This window comes from Nyctereutes procyonoides, unplaced genomic scaffold (genome assembly GCF_905146905.1).
Source record: "Nyctereutes procyonoides isolate TBG_1078 unplaced genomic scaffold, NYPRO_anot_genome, whole genome shotgun sequence".
NCBI lineage: Eukaryota > Metazoa > Chordata > Mammalia > Carnivora > Canidae > Nyctereutes > Nyctereutes procyonoides.
The window spans coordinates 5,937,106-5,955,207 of NW_026575117.1; positions in this window are offsets into that span (position 1 = coordinate 5,937,106).

Consider the following 18,102-nt stretch of genomic DNA (forward strand, 5'->3'; position numbering starts at 1 on the left):
CATATCGGCCAATAATGAATGGATCAACAAAAGTGGGTGTGTCCAGACAATGGATATTATTCTGTAATAAAAAGGAATAAAGTGTTGATTCCTGCTCCAGCATAGAGGAGCCTTGAAAGTACCACGAGGGCACATATTATATGATTCCATTTGTATGAAATGTCCAGACTAGGAAAGTCGGTAGAGACAGAGGGTAGATTTGCAGGTGCCCGTGGCTGGGAGGGAGGAAAAGGAGGAATGAGGGGTGACTGCTGGTGGGCATGGGTCTTGGAGGACAGGTGATGAAAATGCCTTAAAATGGATTGTAGTGACAGTTGCACAACTCTGTGAGTAAAGTAAAAACCATTGGACTGTACATTTTAAATAGGTCAGTTGTGTGATACCTGAATTATATCTCAATAAAGTGGCTTTAAACTCTCCCTCTGAAACTAATAATGCATTCTATGTTGACTCATTGAATTTAAGAAAAAAGAATACTGAAAAAAAAGAAAAAGAAAAAAATTGTTTTCTTTAGGTTCTCATCCCCCAGGACCTAACCCAGTACCTTGCCCCTCAAAAATGTTAATCTAGGGATGCCTGGGTAGCTCAGCAGTTGAGCCTTCATCCCAGGGCGTGATCCCAGGGCGTGATCCCAGGGCCCTGGGAACAAGTCCCACATCAGAATCCCCGCAGGGAGCCTGCTTCTCCCTCTGCCTGTGTCTCTGCCTCTCTCTGTGCATCTCTCATGAATAAATGAATAAAATCTGTTAAAAAAGTTAATCTAGACACATTGAATTGATGATGGTTATGACAGTAAAAATCCTGCTTCATTTAGGCTCAGACTTTGCTTTCAGGAAGCATTTGGATGTGGCTATACTGTTATAGAAAAACTAAAGTTCAGTCCAACCACTGAGATGTTAGGTCTTCATGACACCAAAAGTCTCCATCTATACAGTTCAATACGAATCCCGCAGCCCTATGGTGATACAGCCTTGTTCGGTGTGTGCACTTCATGGTGGGAAGGTTGACTCTGGTGGTTCCATGATTGGGGGCTTTATAAACCCTTCACTGTTGACTCGTAACCTGTAAAACTGAGTTCCTCGAAATCCAAGGTTTGATCCTAAGACATGTTCAGAAACTAGGATCCCATCAGGTGTTTAGAGTTATTAGACTCAATAGCAACAAATTATTGGGGGGGGGCTGCTAATTGTTCTCAAACATCTGTTTTTCCCTTTCTTCCACAAGAATCAAGTGTCAGAGGGCTGCCTCACAACTAGGGGTGGCCCTATGATTGACTAAGTTCTGGCCAGTGGAATGGAAGTGATATGTGCCACACCTGGGGAAGCTTAAAAAGATCAAGCATATGCCATCCTGTCCCCTGATTTTTTTAAATTCTTACAACTCTTTGAGAGAGGTGAACGTTGGAACAAACATCTTTGCCCTCAGAGAAATGGCAACTTTTTAAGAGGACAGAGCCATCTATCTCCTTTCTATTGAACTGAAGCCGTTGGGTTTTTCGAGTCTCTTTGTTATAGCAACTTCGACTGTACTCTAACTAGTAGAGTTAGAATAACTCTATTCTAATGTGCATGTGCCCAAGGAGTAAACCAGATGCTAGTTTATGCATCTCCCACAGCGGGATGTTTAATTCATTCTACAGAACATCCTCTTCCAAGTCAATATCATGGGAAGCTGAATTAAAAGCTCTATTATCAGATATTCTTAGGACTGCTAGTTGGTGGTTAATCTAAATGAGTTAGTTGGTTAAGGGGCACCTGGGTGGCTTAGTCAGTTAAGCTCTGTCTCAAGTTGGGCTCCCTGCTCAGTGGAGAGTCTGTTTCTCCCTCTCCCTACCCTCAATGCCTCGTTCATGCTCTCTGTCTCTCAAATAAATAGATAAAATCTTAACTAACTAACTAAATAAATAAATAAATAAATAAATAAATAAATAAATAAAGTTAAAGTGGATTAAATGATACAAACATATTTCAAACATTTTATTTTAATGTATATAGAATACTTCCTAGCAGCCTCCTAAAAAGAAAAAGGTGAGCTCTTCATCATGTGGCTGGATGGTTAGAGCTCTGGGAACCATACTGAACCCTGAGGATAATGGTCACTTTCTAGGGATAGTGGTGCAGAAAACTGGAAGGAACCTGAATCCTCCGCAATCTCGAGAAATACCATTTGAGTCTGGACTGCTCGCCTCCATGAAAGATGCTGTGGGCATCAGTCTACAAGTTTGGAATGGAGAGTGTTGGTCAGTCTCGCCCATCAGTTAAGGGGTAATCAATTAAGAGCATTTGTAAAGTAATCAGAGTCTGGAATGAGCAGAGGTTTAGAGCAAAGCAAATTAGGTATCTTTACAAGATATGTCATTTCACTTACAGAAAGGCTTTTGTCCTATGATAAGTACATTCTTTTGTGACTACAATTCTTAGAACCACTGGATATATCATTCCATAATTCTTTGGGTAGTACTGAAAATTGCTGACAATTTAAAAAAATTTTTTTAATTTTTTTTAAATTTTTAAAAATTTTTTTAAAAATTTTTTAAAATTTTAAATTAAAAAAATGTTTTTTTTAAGTCGCTATAAGCCCAACGTATACTCTGAGGCAAGTTACAATAAAATCAAATTGTTTGCAGTTTAACTGGCTTTCTGTTTTTCCTTTTTCTTTTTTTTTTAACTGGCTTTCTTAGCTTTAAATCATTCTGGGAACACTTCTTATATACCGGCTACCACCATTGCCTTGGCTTCATTGGCAGACACCCATAATTAGCTGAAATAGAATTATTGCAAAATAATATGCTCTGCTTTCCTGTGGACATTGTCAAAGTAGAGTTTGTGTAGCTTATAAAGGCCAATTTGGAAGGGATTTGAATTTCATTATCAGACCCCTGCATTATCTTTTTTTTCTAAAGATTTTATTTATTTATTCCTGAGAGACACAGAGAGAGGCAGAGACACAGGCAGAGAGAGAAGCAGGCTCCATGCGGGGAGCCCAATGCGGGACTCGATCCCAGGACCCCGGGATTACGGTCTGAGCCAAAGGTAGATGCTCAACCACTGAGCCACGCAGATGCCTCCTGCCCCCACATTACTTTTTAAGGAAAATGCCACCTAAGCTACTCTGAGACATGGTATAGAATCATTTAGACCTGCAGGAAAGGTAGGAAAATTATTAAATAGCTAAATGAGTGCTTCAAAATGACTTAAAATAAGAAATAAAACTATATTGTCATAGAAATAATACAACAATTATAAAGTTAAAAAGTCTTTATTATTTAATCATGTATCCCTTTATAAACTCGGGAGATGCTTATCGAGAGCCTATGATTTACGACATTAAGGTCAGGTTGTGGCTGTGACAGGTCCCCGACCATCAGGGATTGGAGTCCCCTTTCCACGGTTTAGTTATTGTTGGGAAGTGGCCCCAGCCGGGACCTCACGCTCCAGCTCCTGTCATCTGACTGACCAGTTCTGGCCCATACCATGTCAATGATCCATATTACTTCCAAGCCAAGATTGTTGATATCCAGAGTATCTTCCTCATTTCTCTTCCCTTCCATGGTGACTCTGGAGACTCAGTTGAAGATGGTGGCATCGCAAGATGCAAAGAGCCTGAGTCCCCAAGTCACCACGTTTGGAAAGCCTCCCATAGGAACCAGCCAACCAGGAACACTGAGTTGGATTTTTCATGTTACGTCACAGAGTTTTGGGGGTGTTTTGCCACAGCAATTAAACTGCCTTGACTAATGCTGACTACATAGGATTAGGAATTATGAAATTCTCACTTTTTATAGACAACCAGTCCCCTTATTATGATCTTATTCTATTGTTATGTAACCTGGTTAGAAAATACTGGAGGTTTGGGAGAACTTCTCCCTGGGATCCTAAAAGCCTCCTTTTTACAACAAATTCTCACCAAAGAAGAGAACAACCCCAAATCAAGTGCATTTGGGCAAGCATTTCATGCCTATGTTTGCAGATGAAAGTCTCTTACAGACAAATGCCTAGTTTACTGAGCAGTGTCTTGGAAAAGTTAGCCAATGAGACCATTGTGTGCATAGACATTTTTACTAAGAATGCTCTGCAAGGTCTGGAAAATTCAATTCCAGTAGTTTGAGAGTCTGCTCCTCACGCCCATATCCTCCAGGCCTTTGGATATGTCTGATCCATGAAAATCCATGCCACCGTGCTAGGTGTGACATGGTGCACAGAACCAGAAGCAGTGGAGGTCTGGTGATCAAGGAATGTGGCCTGAGGGTTGGATCCTTGGAAGGCAGTCACCACCTGTCATGCCCACCTCTCTGTGGAATTTCTGATAGGCTTTATCCCGCAGGGATTCATGACCTGGAATCAGAGTTTCGCAGAATACTCACCATGACTCCACACAACACAGTCCAATAGTTTGTTCTATTTCCTTTTATAAAGTGCTGACTGGAAGCCAGCAAACTATTTTCATGACCCACTAAGGAATTGGAACTCTCGGTTTCAAAACTGTCCCATCTCGTCCGTCATCCCTTTGCCTGAAAACACCCTCTCCCATTGTGCTTTCTCCTTAAAGAAAGCCTGTGCTTAAGAAAGTCTCATTCATTTCCTTCCTAGCGAGAATATGAGTCCAATTTCTACTTTCATGGGAACTCCTTGAATTTTTAGCCTTCGAGCTCACAGAAATCCCTGACCTCTTTTTCTTTTAATTGATGAGTTGACAGGGAAATCCAGAAATTGGTTAAGTTCTTGGCAGAGCTGGTTGCAGAGCTGGTTGCCGAGAGGTTGCAACCTTCACCCAGGCCCATGATATGGGGTCCTTTTAGTGTTTACACTGCTACTTCTCTAAGTGAATGATTACGCCCTCTCAAGATCAACTTCAAGATTAATGAGATGTGAAAGTAGAAATTTATGGAGACAGAGTATTGGATACCTGGAAAATACTCAAACTGTACATATGTATTTTTTTAAAGATTGATTGATTGATTTGAGAGACAGAGAGAGGGAGCATGAGTCGGGGAGGGACACAGGGAAAGAATCTCAAGCAAACTCCCCACTGAGCACGAGCCTAATGCGGGGCTTGATCTCATGACCTGAGCCAAAACCAGGAGTCAGACGCTTAACCCACTGAGCCACCCAGGCACCTTCTATGTATGTACTTTTGGTGATCAAAGAAGATATTTCATTTACTAAAAATCAATTCCTTACTACAGTTCTATGGTTTTTTTTTTTTTTTTGCTGTGGTTGTGGTAAAAAATGCAAACAATATAAAATTTACCACCTTAACCACTGATGTTGTATGGTTCAGTGGTATTAGATAAATTCATAGTGTTGTGCAACTAGACCCACCAGCCATCTCCAGAACACTTTATATCTGGCAAACCTGAAACCCTCTACCCAGTGAACCATCACTCCCAGCTCCCAGCTCCCAGCTCCCCTCAGTCCCTGCCAACCACCCTCTGCTTTCTGTCTCTGCCTTAAATTGTGTTTGCATGTAGCTTTTTGCCACCAGGCCACCCTGCCACCGACGGGAGCAGACAGGCAGGATAGCCAGGGGCTCTGTGGAGATGCTCACAGCCTTCTGATTCGGCGTCACGCCTGAGCTCAGCAGGTGGCGCAGTCGGACATCATTTGCCTGGGAGGCCGCCTCTGCACTCCGGAGCCCCCTTAACCTAAGGAGGCCAGAGCTGATGTGGCAGGTAGGGATGCACAGCAAGTCTGCAGACGCCAGGATCGCAGCCCTGCACTCCGACCACAGGAGCCGCAGACGCCGTGATTGACAGCAATAAAGACAGAGCAGCTGGCATGCCATTAATAATCCGGGGCTCCTGGGAATTCGTCCCCCCAGCAGACGAGGACAAACAGTGCAGGCTGTCGTCTGTGTGTGCTGGCAACACCCTTTATTCACCCTGGAGGCATGACTTCAAGTGCCTCACCTTTTCAACTTGCTTTTCTGGGTGCCCGTGACATTTATTTCCTGACCTCAGGGTGACATCTCATAAAGGCAAAATTATCCCAACCAGCACCTTCTAAGCCATCGGGCTTCATCCATGTAAATCATTACTGTAAATGACAACAGCCATCATGGATCGAGCTGTAGGGGTCCGAGAGTCCCGATCTTATCCCTCTCCTATTTGTCCCAAACAAAATAGATTTCTTTTCTATCACACTCTTAATCCCTTTTGTTAATGGTGGACTCATCTTTTACAGACAACGTAAGCGATTTACAAAAGTCATCCCAGGACCCAGAGAGAGCCATTGCCTATAGTCAGGACAAAGTACAGAAAGACAGCCATGGTCGTGGACCACCGGCATGACCAATAGTGCTCGGAACAGGTGCCACATTTCAGCACTAACGAATGGCTATGTGGATGTCTCCACCCAAGGAACCAACACGAAATATTAAGGAAAAACTACAGGATTTCCTCCTCAGTTTGGACTCCTCATCGAGAAGAAACTCTGAAAATGGCAGATTCACAGAAGCAACAGCCACACTCTTTAGGAGTGTCCAGTGCACCAAGCTAAGCATCCTCGGAGGTAAATACAAGAGAATCTCAGAACAGGAGGGAAACATTTGGGCTCAAGTTTAGGCTCCTCTCTCGTTAGCTGTGAACTTGGAAAAGGACATAAGCTGCCTGAGCCCTTTGTATTCAATTTGGCAAAATGGGTACAATGCCACCAGCCCCTTCCTTCTTCACAGCATTTGAGGTGGAAATGAAATGACGTAAATAAAATCATCCTAAACATAAGTGGCAAAGGCAAAATACATACGCGTGGATACCCATACGTATATGTGGTCCCATATGGCACGTGTGCATGCACGCACACCCACACAGAGGCAAAGCATTTTTATTCATTTCGTTATTAAGAATTCTTCAGCACTGCTTGTGGGAACATCAACCCTGCCCTTCTGCCCCAGGGATAGTCATCTATGAAAAAAATGGAAGTTGCAGCAATTGCTTTGCTTTTGGAAGGACCTTGATGCCACCAAACTAAAGACGATGCATAAGGAAGGTAACTACTTTGCAAGATGTGAGTTAGGGTGGGTATTTCTGAATCACCAGGGTTCTCCAGAAAGCTTGTTCTGATATGTGGAATGTATGCTATGAATTCCCAGAGTCAGGCAGAGGGTCTTGGAGTCACATTTGACAAACTGTGGTGAAAAACGCCATGTTCTTGCTTTCACGGCTTGCCTGGGTGGTGGAGGCCATGCAGTGTCTGAACGTCCTGAGGGACATCAGTATTTGTGTATCTCATGTACTTACTGGCAGCAGCGGTGGTTACACAGTGCTATGGTGTCAATGTTTGTATCCCCCCCCATCCCCGCCCCAAATTCGTATGTTGAAATCCTAATGTTCAAAGGTGCTGTGGGTGGGGCCTTTGGGTAGAGCTTGGACCGTGGGAGTGGAGTCTTCATGAATGGGATTAGTGCTCTTAAAAAAAGAGACCCCACAGGGTGCTTGGGTGGTCTAGTCAGTTAAACGTCTGCCTTCACCTCAGGTCATGATCCCAGGATCCTGGGATGGAGCCCCGCATGCTGGGTTAGAGCCCTGCATGGGACTCCCTGCTCAGCGGGGAATCTGCTTCTCCTCCTCCCTCTGTCCCCACTCCTGTGAGCACACATGCACAGGCAATGTCTCTCTCAAATACATAATTAAAATATTCAAAAAAAATGTAAAAAGAGACTCCCACAGAGCTCCCTCACTCCTTCCGCCACGGGAAGGCACAAAGAATCTACAACCTAGAAGAGAGCCCCTACCCAAATATGTGGTCTCTGATCTCGAACTTTCCAACTTCTAAAATCATAAGAAAAAATTTCTGTTGTTTAGAAACCACTTAGTCTGCAGGATTTTGTCGTAGCTGCCCAAACAGAGTAAGACACAGTAAGACACATAGGATACCCGCATATACATACTCACAGATCTAGGTCCAAAGAATATTTTTAAAGGAGGAAAAAGGTAAATCAGCCTTACTCATTCTAGCCTGGAGATTGAGGGTGTAAGCACAAAGGATCTGTGCACACACTTATCCTCACATAAGCAATACACACGGGCGTGTCCATGATGTATCCGTCTGGGTCTCTGTCTACTAATATTGAAGATCATCTCTCTATTCTTGGTATTACCTCCCCCTGCTCATTGCCTATTTTTCTGTCCCTCCCCCTGTAGCCAGAGATTTAAGAGAGCAAAGACAGTGTTTTATCTGTCATTGTACCCCCAACAGCGAGCAAATGGTTTAGCTTATCAAGTATTGGCAAGACAAACACATAATGAGCATGGCCATACTCATTTTCCTAAAAGAGAGCTTACTAAAGCATTAAAAAATGTAGCTGTTTATATCTATGAGAAAACTGAATGACTTGCAGAAGTGGTTTGAACAATTTCTTTTGGGGATGCCTTTAAAAGTAGGGGAGCTACCTCAGATCCTGCAGGTGCCATGTCGTTAGAAGGAGGTAGCATGGTCTAAGTCCTCGGGCCAGCTGTATCAGAGTCCATGATGGGACCTTAGAGAATACAGATTCCTGAGCTCAAGACCTGGAGGTTTCTGACTTAGCAGGTCTCAGCTGTGGCCCTGGAATCTGTAGTGTTTGAGTCTCATTGGTAATTGTAATGCATCTCCAGGCTTAGAAATTATTAGACTAGAAATCAGAAATTATTAGACTAGAAATCAGAAATTATAAGACTGGAAATTATAAATTATCAGACAACTCCAGGCTGATTTGAAAATAAGCCCTTCTCAATCTAGCTTCAAGTCAGAGAAGCCCACCAGGGTAGAGCTCGAGATGACATCAAGATGTTGAGCAACTGGCTGATTCTTCCAGATTTAAATATTTGAGGCTACAAAGTATATTGAAGCTTCTGAAGGGATCCTGAGCTTCCTCTTTCTCTTAGGCTCTTAACTAAAAAGCCCTCTTCGGGGCCTAGAGCAGGTGCTGGGATGGGAGAAGAGACGATGGTTTAAAATCTAAGATTAAAAAATAGCAATAAACGAGAAGTAACTGTCATAGAAGGAATTCAGAAAAGTAAGTAGTAGGATCTTCTTACTGTCATAGATGGGAGACAAATAAGGAACTCACCTGTCACTTGAATTGTTCTGCATCCTGTGATTTTTCCACCTCACTCTTCCAGGGAATGGGGTTATTCAACATGTCACGAAGGAAGAAACTCAAGGATGTAGCAGAGGAGGGACTCCTAGTTCTATGCAGAATGGGTAACAAGCTCTTTTTGTTTCCATTAGGCAATGATTTGCAGAGGAGAAATAATCTAGACCAAGCATTAGGCATATCGGTCCTATATTCATGCTATAGACCCATCAAATTCAGAAAAATGGAAGTATCCAATTACTCAGCATTGGATGCCGACATGTATTGGGCAACAAACTCTGCAATGCTCTCTGCTAGGCAGCCAGGAGACTCAGGTATGAATTTAACACCGTCCCCATGCTCCCGTAACTCACACTCCACAAAATCAATAACAGAATTTTATAGGTCTTTTGATATTACAAGATTGTGTCTTACCTTGATCCCCAGACTTCTGTATCTAACCGCCTATTCTACATCAGCATTGAGATACATTTTAGGCATCACTCTCTTAACATATCCAAAATTAAACCTCTTTCCCCCAAAACAGTTTCTATGTTCAGTCTCCCATATCTTAGTTAAGGACAACTTTGCCTTTCCAATGGCTCTTGTCCAAACCTTGGAGTCATTCTTGATTCCCTTTTACTATCAATGTTAGCAATCCCTAGTGGACTTATCCTCAAAATCTGTGCAGAACCTGACCTCCATTGAGACCACATTGGTCCTGACTGCCATCATCTCTCACCCGACAACTACAATAGCCTCCTTGCTTCACTCTTAAGCCGGCGTGATGTATTCTCAATAGCTGGCTTGAGAAGTTAGAGTGCTTCCTTTAAAAAGTAAGCCAAACCATATCACCCTTCTGCTCATTCCCTTCCAATGGCTTCCATTTTGCTCAGAGTGAAAGCCAAATCCTTTGATTGTCCCCTTATGTCCTTCTTGTATCCTCATTTACCTCCTTTCCTTTGCCTGCATGACCAGGCAAAGGAAAGGTAAGATACACATAGATGTATCTCTGTTCCAGATACACTGATCTTACTACTCATGAGAAATATTCCTGCCTCAGGGCCTTTGTGCTCCCTACTCTCTCTGCCTTGAATGTGCTTGCTGAGGTATCTGCATGGCTGACTTCCCCAGCAGCCTCCTGTGCTTGTTCAAATCTCACTCTGACTTTTAAAAATTTCATTCTGCAACTCTCCACACATACCCCACCCCAAGCCCCTTGCTTTTCTTTTTTTTTTCCATAGCTCTTATCCTCTTCCAGCCTATTATGTAATTTGTACATTTGTTAAGTTTGCTATTTGTTATTTTCTGCTGCCTTGTAGAAGTAAGTACCACAGGCCTGAGACGTTTTGTCTGTTTGGCTCCTTGAGATGTCCAGGCACCCAGCGTGGTGGCTGACACGTAGGACAGACTCCACAGATGATCATAGAATGCACCCTGTGTGAGTGAACACACTTCACTGAGAGCTTCCTTTTACATGGGCATCTTAGAATCCTCAGCAAGAAAGGTCGTGCTATTACCCATGATTTACAAATAAGAGAATAAATCTTCAAGAGGCTGAGTCCTCAGCTCTGAGCCATTAGACTCCAGGGCCTACCTTCTTCTTTTCTTTAAAGATTTTATTTATTTGAGAGAGAGAGTGTGCCCGAGTACAAATCGGGGGTGGGAAGAAGGGCAGGGGAGGGATGGGGGGCAGGGAGCAGCAGAGCCCTACTTGGGGCTCGATCCCAGGACCCTGAGATCATGACCTGAGCTGAAGTCGGATGCTTCACCGACTGAGCCACGCAGGAGCCCCTAGACTCTGGGGCCTATGCTCTTAGCCACAGTGGTAGAACTGGATTGCACTAGAGGATGCATGCACAGCATGGAAAAAAGCACTACAGTCTCATCCTACCTCTATCCTCACAAATCTTTCTTCCCCTTGTGTCGCTGTATGTCTTCTCTTCTTTCTATAAGGACACTTGTCACCAAATTTGAGGCCCACCCTAATGCAATATGACCTCATCTTAACTACCTGGATCTGCAAAGACCTTCTTTTCAAAGAAGATCACATTCTGAAGTGGACATGAATTTTGGAGGGACGTTCTTTGACCTGTTACAGAATGGGTGGTCGCAGCCCAAAATCCTACATCTCAGGGTGGGATCACCCTTATACAAACATTTCATCAACTACGTGTCAGCTAATCGAACCTCTCCTGTAGCACTGCCATCAAAACTCGGTCTATTCTCTGTTAGAGTATTTCCAGGAGCGGGGTGCCAAATAGCCCACTCTTGGCTGTACAGCTCTATTAGGGAGCTGTCTGCAAAGTACAACCTCATGCTAAATAGACAGAAGAATGGCCCACCGAATATGTCTGTATCCTAATCTCTGGAAGCCATGAGCATATGGCAAAGAGGACTTGCAGATGTGATTATGTTTAAAATAAGCTTAAGGAATAATCTCCTTTGGCAGATGGAGGTGATTCTTGATTAGCCAGGTAGGGTGCAGCTTGATCACCTAGATGTTTTCCTATCTGCATCAGAGGGAGTACAGAATGGTCAGGGAGATGCACCATTGTTGGCTTTGCAGATGGAGAAAGGGAGCCACGAGCCAAGAAATGTGGGCGAGGGAACAGATTCTCCCCTAGGGCCTCCAGAAAGAACACTGCCCCGCCAACACCTCGATTTTAGTCCGGTGGGACCTATAAAGCGCTTCTAACCTATAGAACTATAAGGTAATAAATCTGTATTGTTTAAGCCACTAGGTTCAGGGTAATTTGTTACAGCAGCAATAGGAAACTGTTACAGAGGGGAAGTCAACATTCCTATAACTTCTCCCATTGGCTTTAGATCTGCTATTGGAAGAACGAAAACACCTCTGTTTCTTCCTTCCCCACAGCAAATATTGAGCTATTTGAACACACATCTCAAATCCACCCTAACTCTTTAGTTTGCTGGTTTAATATTATTGGAGTTTCCCCACATGACAATTCTTAGACCCCTCATTATTGTATCTACTTTGTATTTTTGTTCTCACCCTCACCCAAAAAGGTTGGTGCCTTGGACAACGCACAGTGCACTCCAGCACGGAAAAATCTAGAGCACTCGAAAAATGCTCTAGATTACTAATCCCTCTCCTGGAGCACAGCCCTCACCACCCAGCCCAGCACCCTGCTGCAGGGCCAACCGTGCCCTACGTACTTTGGTGGAAGCCTTATTATTGGGAAAGTGGGAGGAACCAGGCTTTGCAACCAAACTGACCTGAGTTTGAACTCTGACATTTCCACTTTCTGGCTACACAATCTTGGAAAAATCAATTAGCTTTTCTGTGTCTCAGTTTGTGTAACTCAGTTATAAAAAATGAGGTTTTATATCCTACTAAAAAATCAATAAAATTAGATAATGTGTTTGAAAATATTTTGCAATAGGAAGGCATTAAAATATGTTGGTTTCTTTCTTTTTCTTTTTTCTTTTTCTTTCTCTCTCTTTTTTTTTTTTTGCCAAGTCCTGAACATTATATTTCCATCTATGTGGATCAAGTTTAAATTAACTTTTGGGCAACAGTATCATATCCCAGGCTTATGTTGAGTCTACAATCACCTGAAAGCCATGTTTCTTTTCTCACGATATGCCTGGCGAGCCACCTTTACCCTATTCTGTACTGGAGCTGTGGTCGATATTGTGTTATTTTTATCTTGTGAGGTTTGTTTTTTTTTGGCCCAGTCCACCAATAACTTTGGGATTTATTCTCTCACTGGGCATATTAGTTAGCATGCCAGCTTCAAACCATACACACTTGTTAAAAGTGTCATTAAGTGCCTACAGCGTAGCCTTAAGAAGAAAGGAGGTGAGCCTATTTTGTTATCATTAGTCCTTAATACTTTTATACCTGACCCAAGGCCTCACTTTTTTTCTTTCTCGTCCAAGTGCTCACAAGCCAGCTTCTCAAAGACCACTGATTTCAGGATTCCTCAAAAATTACTGCGGACGCTTCCAGCCAGCCGGCTTGTGTGAAAGCACTCTGTACTCTGAAAACACACAGTTCCTCCCATGAGACATGCAGAAAGAGCACTTATTTTCTCCTTTATCACCTCCCGCCTCTCCAGGGTTAAAATCCCCTCCCATCAATGTTGATGTCGACCTTCACCGTTGTACAATCTTTCTCCTTAAAAGAGCATAGAAGCGAAATAGGTGCTGGAGAATTGTTTTCTCTATGACCTGTGGCCATTTTCAGTATTGACCTTCAGCAGAGCAATGTCACTTTGTTGCTGGTTTTTCTTGCTCAAAATCTGAATTTAAAAAAAAAAATCTATCTTTCACCATCTGATGCCTTTTGGTTTACTTGCAAATTGCCCCCAGACGTCAATGGCATGGTGTTTTGTCCACCATTGTTTATAGGAGCTTTTCCTTGTGGCTCATGTATGTCTGAACTTACAGATACATTCCCTGAGGACCACTCAGTGCTTCCTAACATCCTTTTCCTCTTTTCTCCTATTTGAGAATTTTCTGAAAAATTCCATGAGTCTATTGCCTCTGTCTTAGTCTTTGGGACTTTTTCCCTATCTTTTCTCTGAGCTTCTGTTTCTGTGGACTTATTCCAAATCCAATTCCTGAAGTATAAAGTACATCTCTCTGACTCTGCCCTACACTCTCGGGCACTGTGAACAGTCAAGTGCCCACAGTTTGGAGCTTGTAGAGTCAAGATTGTCCTTAGCTTAACATCTCCCCACTCCTAAACACCTAGGTAGCAAAGCAACCTCTTCCCATCCCATAGAAAGGGCTCTCCACAGCTCCAGAGGGAAGACAGATCTTGGGGTGCTGAAAGCCCAAAAGCAATGCTTCCCTCTCCCCTTGCTCTTACAGACTTCTTTCTTTGAAGCTCAAGGCAAAATATTCCCCGGCCAAAAACCATGGTCTTCTTCTTTCTTTTCTGTACTTTCCTTAACTCAGATGCCACCTGCAGCAAGACCGAGGAGCCACAAAATCATAGCTAAGATGCCTACTCTGGAAGCAGACAGGCATGAGTTTAAAATCTCAGCCATTTGAGCCTTAATTTTCTCACCTGTGAAACGTGGTTAATAACAGAACCTGCCACCAAGGGACATGAGAATTACATGAGATAATGCTTGGAAAGCACTTAGCTCAGTTCTAAGAAATAACCATGTCAATTAATGTGCACTCATCATTCACTGGAAAAATGTCCCTCCCCTGTAAAGACTCAAGCTTGGGTCTAGTACTTTCAACCTACCTAAAAGTCAGGTCAAGCCACCACCATGAGGCACAGGAAGGCCATGACAGAGCATTCAGCCATTAATGTGACAATGGAAGAACACAAAAAAAGGAACAGGAACAGGCCACAAAGTGGCAGATTCTGTGGTTCATTTATAGATAAGGCCTCAAATAAAAGCGGAGTCATAAGACATGAAGGCCAGAATTCAGCTTGGCTCTTTTCGTGGAACTTGTAGTTAATCCATCAGAAAAACTCAGAGATTCAGTTATTGACTCAACTGCCCAGTCATTCCTGGATAATACACTACAGATCCTGGAGGAAAATATCCCAGGGGAGTTGGCACGCACAGAGAGGACGGAGTGGGGAGGGGTGTTTTCTGCTTTCTAAATCTCAGCACACGATGGACTCGAGAAAAGAGTACAGTTGAGGAGGACAGCAAACACAGCTTCCCTTTGTCCATCTGTCAGAATTGGCACCAAGTTCTTGGCAACCTTTTGGGAGCTTCTGTGCCTGGGCTGGGTTAACTTGGCCCCGTCCATTTAAGAATGTTTGATTTGATTGCACAGCAAAATGCTTTTGAAAAGCTGTGCTATTATCCCTGAAATAGAAAAATTAAAAAAATTTGAAAAGCACCTTTGAAGTCAGCTATCCAAATGAAACCTGTGACATCAGAGCGATGGCAGATAAGTGGGGGGCAGAACAAGGCAGCCATTGACCGAGGGGCAGGCCAGGCCGATGCCACACTTTACACCCCACCAATATAAGTCAAAGATGAAAGATGCTCCGGGCAGCTCGCCTGACCCCTGTGCCTCCGTTATCTCCAGTTGATTGCACAGTGTTTCGCTCCGAACAATCCCTCACTGTCTACCTGGTGCAGGTGAATCTCAGCAGAATGGGGGCTCGGGCGGCTTGGCCAGGTTATGGAAATGCCATGCATAGCACAGGGGGCCAGAGGAGGGCTTGTGTGAATCAAGCACCGTCTGTATTACTCCTCTTATCCTTTGCGTGTGGGGGACGGGGCGGCTAAGTGCAAACCGAGGGCAGCAAAGAAAGCCCAGGGCGTGTGTGGTGACAGACAGGCAGCTCTCTCTCCATCTGATATCAGAGACTGAAAACAAGCTCCAGCTGCCCCACTGCCTAGAAACATACAATGTCCCAGAACCATGTTAAAGCATGATGGGCTTCCACAAATCTCGATCAAGTTCTTGCATCTTTTAATATATAACAACAACTCACTGAAAAAGCTCAACTCCGAAGGAGAGTCCATCAGAATGAGCTGGATGTTTTGTGAAAATGTGTTAAAACACAGATTGCTGGGCAAACCCCCAGAGTGTCGGATTTGGTGCATTTGCATTTCTTTTTCTTTCTTTCTTTCTTTCTTTCTTTCTTTCTTTCTTTCTTTCTTTCTTTCTTTCTTTCTTCTTTCTCCCTTTCTTTTTTTTTAAATTTACTTGTTTATTTTAGAGAGAAAGAGTGCACAAAGTAGAGAGGAGCAGAGGGAGAGGAAGAGAGAGAATCCCGAGCAGACTCCCCACTGAGTGAGGAGCCCATGCCAGATGCAAACTCATGATCCCGGGATCATGAAACCAAGAGTCACATGCTTAACTAACTGATCCACCTGAGTGCTCCTGAATTTGCATTTCTAACAAATTCCCAGGTGATGCTAATGCTGCTGGTCCAGGGCCCATACTTTAAGGACCACTGGCTTTTGAGGTAAATATCAGTCTCATGCTCAATACTACAATTATAAATGAGATTCACTTAAGTTTGGTACCCTTCAACAGAAGTCAGGTGCTATTCTAAATGCTGGGGATACCAAGATGAATAACAGATTGTAGCTGAAAAGCTCAGTATATTCTAAGCTCTATCTAGAACAAAATGGGATCAAGTAAAGCCCGCTGTTAAGTAACTCCTGTGTGAGTCTTCTTCCCAATAGAGCATTTGAGGAATAAGCAAAGTGGGTTTGCAATTTTAACAAAAAGAAGTAAAAAATCCTCATGGGTATCATCAAAAAGTGGTGGGCTATGTAGGTAAGGACAAAAAGTTGGCAGAAAAGTGGCTTACTCTTTAAAAAAAAAAGTGTTTTGGACAGAGGAATAACAGCCCTGCATGTCTAGAAGATGCACTGCTGAAAGGAAATCCATGAAACCGAGGGTAAGGAAATGTGGACAAAGCTGGAAGCACAGAGAGGAAGAAATAGAGTTCTTGTCAACCACACAGGTGGGAGAAGTGAGTCATTCTGATTCCATTTTCCACTGGAGTCTGGCTTAGGCACCCATGGAAGAGAAGAGTCTCCAGGACTCTCGGGCCTTCTTCATTGGCATCGTTTTGCCTTCTCTTACTGTCTCAGATACTCTACACATTCCTGCAGCTTTTCTCTCAGATATCGAGGGCAGTTGAGGCAGGAGAGGAAAATCCACTCTCAAAAAAACCCAATGACTTTGTTGCTCACAGTCTTCCTTGTCTGTGCCAGACTCCAGTCATTCATTCAGAAACAGCATTGAGCAGCTCCTGTGTCCAGCAATGTGCTGGGCTTGGGCGGTGGCAGAGGTAAGCTCTGCAGTTACAAGTGTGTGGCATCATCTCTATCTGCAGGGAACTTACAGGAGACAAGAAAGACGCTCTTCAGAAGTCATTTTCCATTAAGTAGCAATTTCAAAACAACTCTAAGAGACGCTGCGAGCTATAAATGATTAAATGTCCTGCGAGTAAATCAGAGTAGGAAAGTACAGCTGCAGAAGACAGGACAGTCTTTACAGAGGAGCAAGATGGAAACTCAGAGTGAGAGATGAGGAGATATAATATCATTGGGGAGGATAAGGTGACAGTGAAGATAGAAGGAGGAAAGGAGGGAGGAGGGGGGAGAAGGAGGAAGGAAGGAAGGAAGGAAGGAAGGAAGGAAGGAAGGAAGGAAGGAAGGAAGGAAGGAAGGAAGGAGGAGTGTTTGCAGTACGATGATGGGAGTACACAGGTTTTCTTGGCTGGATCGGGGGTCTGAACCACATAGAACACGTTGAGAACAGATTGAGTAAAGCACTGAAGGCTATCCTAAGGAGTTCTGACATGATTTTCCAGACAATAGGAAATCAATCACACATTTCATTCATTCATTCATTCATTCATTCATCCAGCCTGCACTCATGGTACACATACCATGTATGGGCCAAGAACAGGGTTCAACTGCAGGCTTAAAGACCGGTGACTAATCCTTGCTTTTGGAGCATTCACAGACCATCCAATAGGGAGACTCCATGGAATTGGATAATAACACAAAGGACCCAATGCTACAATGGAAGTTTGAACAAGGACAAAGGAGACTAACTGGGACAGCAGTTGGTTCTCCTTGGGGGCACCTAGGAGAAATGTCACGAAGCTGAGCTCCTTGCACTGGGACTTGAACGTGGGTAGACCACATGAACAAAGGCACAAAAGACCTCCTTGCTGTCTCTGTGGTCACCCCAGGCTGCTTCCCACTTCTCTTTCTCACCAATCATGGGTCATGAGCACATGTAGGAATAACTAAAGGAGGAAAGGAGGAAGATGAGAAGGGGAAGGACAGCAGAGACCACAGGAGAGAGAATGGCGGGAGGATATTTACAAGGGGTGATAGAGTTTGCAGAACATCGTGGTAGGCATGTGACAGTCCTAGAATGAGTGTGTGTGTGTGTGTGTGTGTGTGTGTGTGTGTGTGTGTGTGTGTGTTGGGGGGAAATGCCTAGCATTGCAGCATCAGGTAACATCAGAAAGACATTCTTCTAGAAGATGGCAAAATATCCTTCTTTCCAAGCACACTGTCTATGGCTCAACATCTGCCTACTTCTCTCTCTACTGGGGGACAC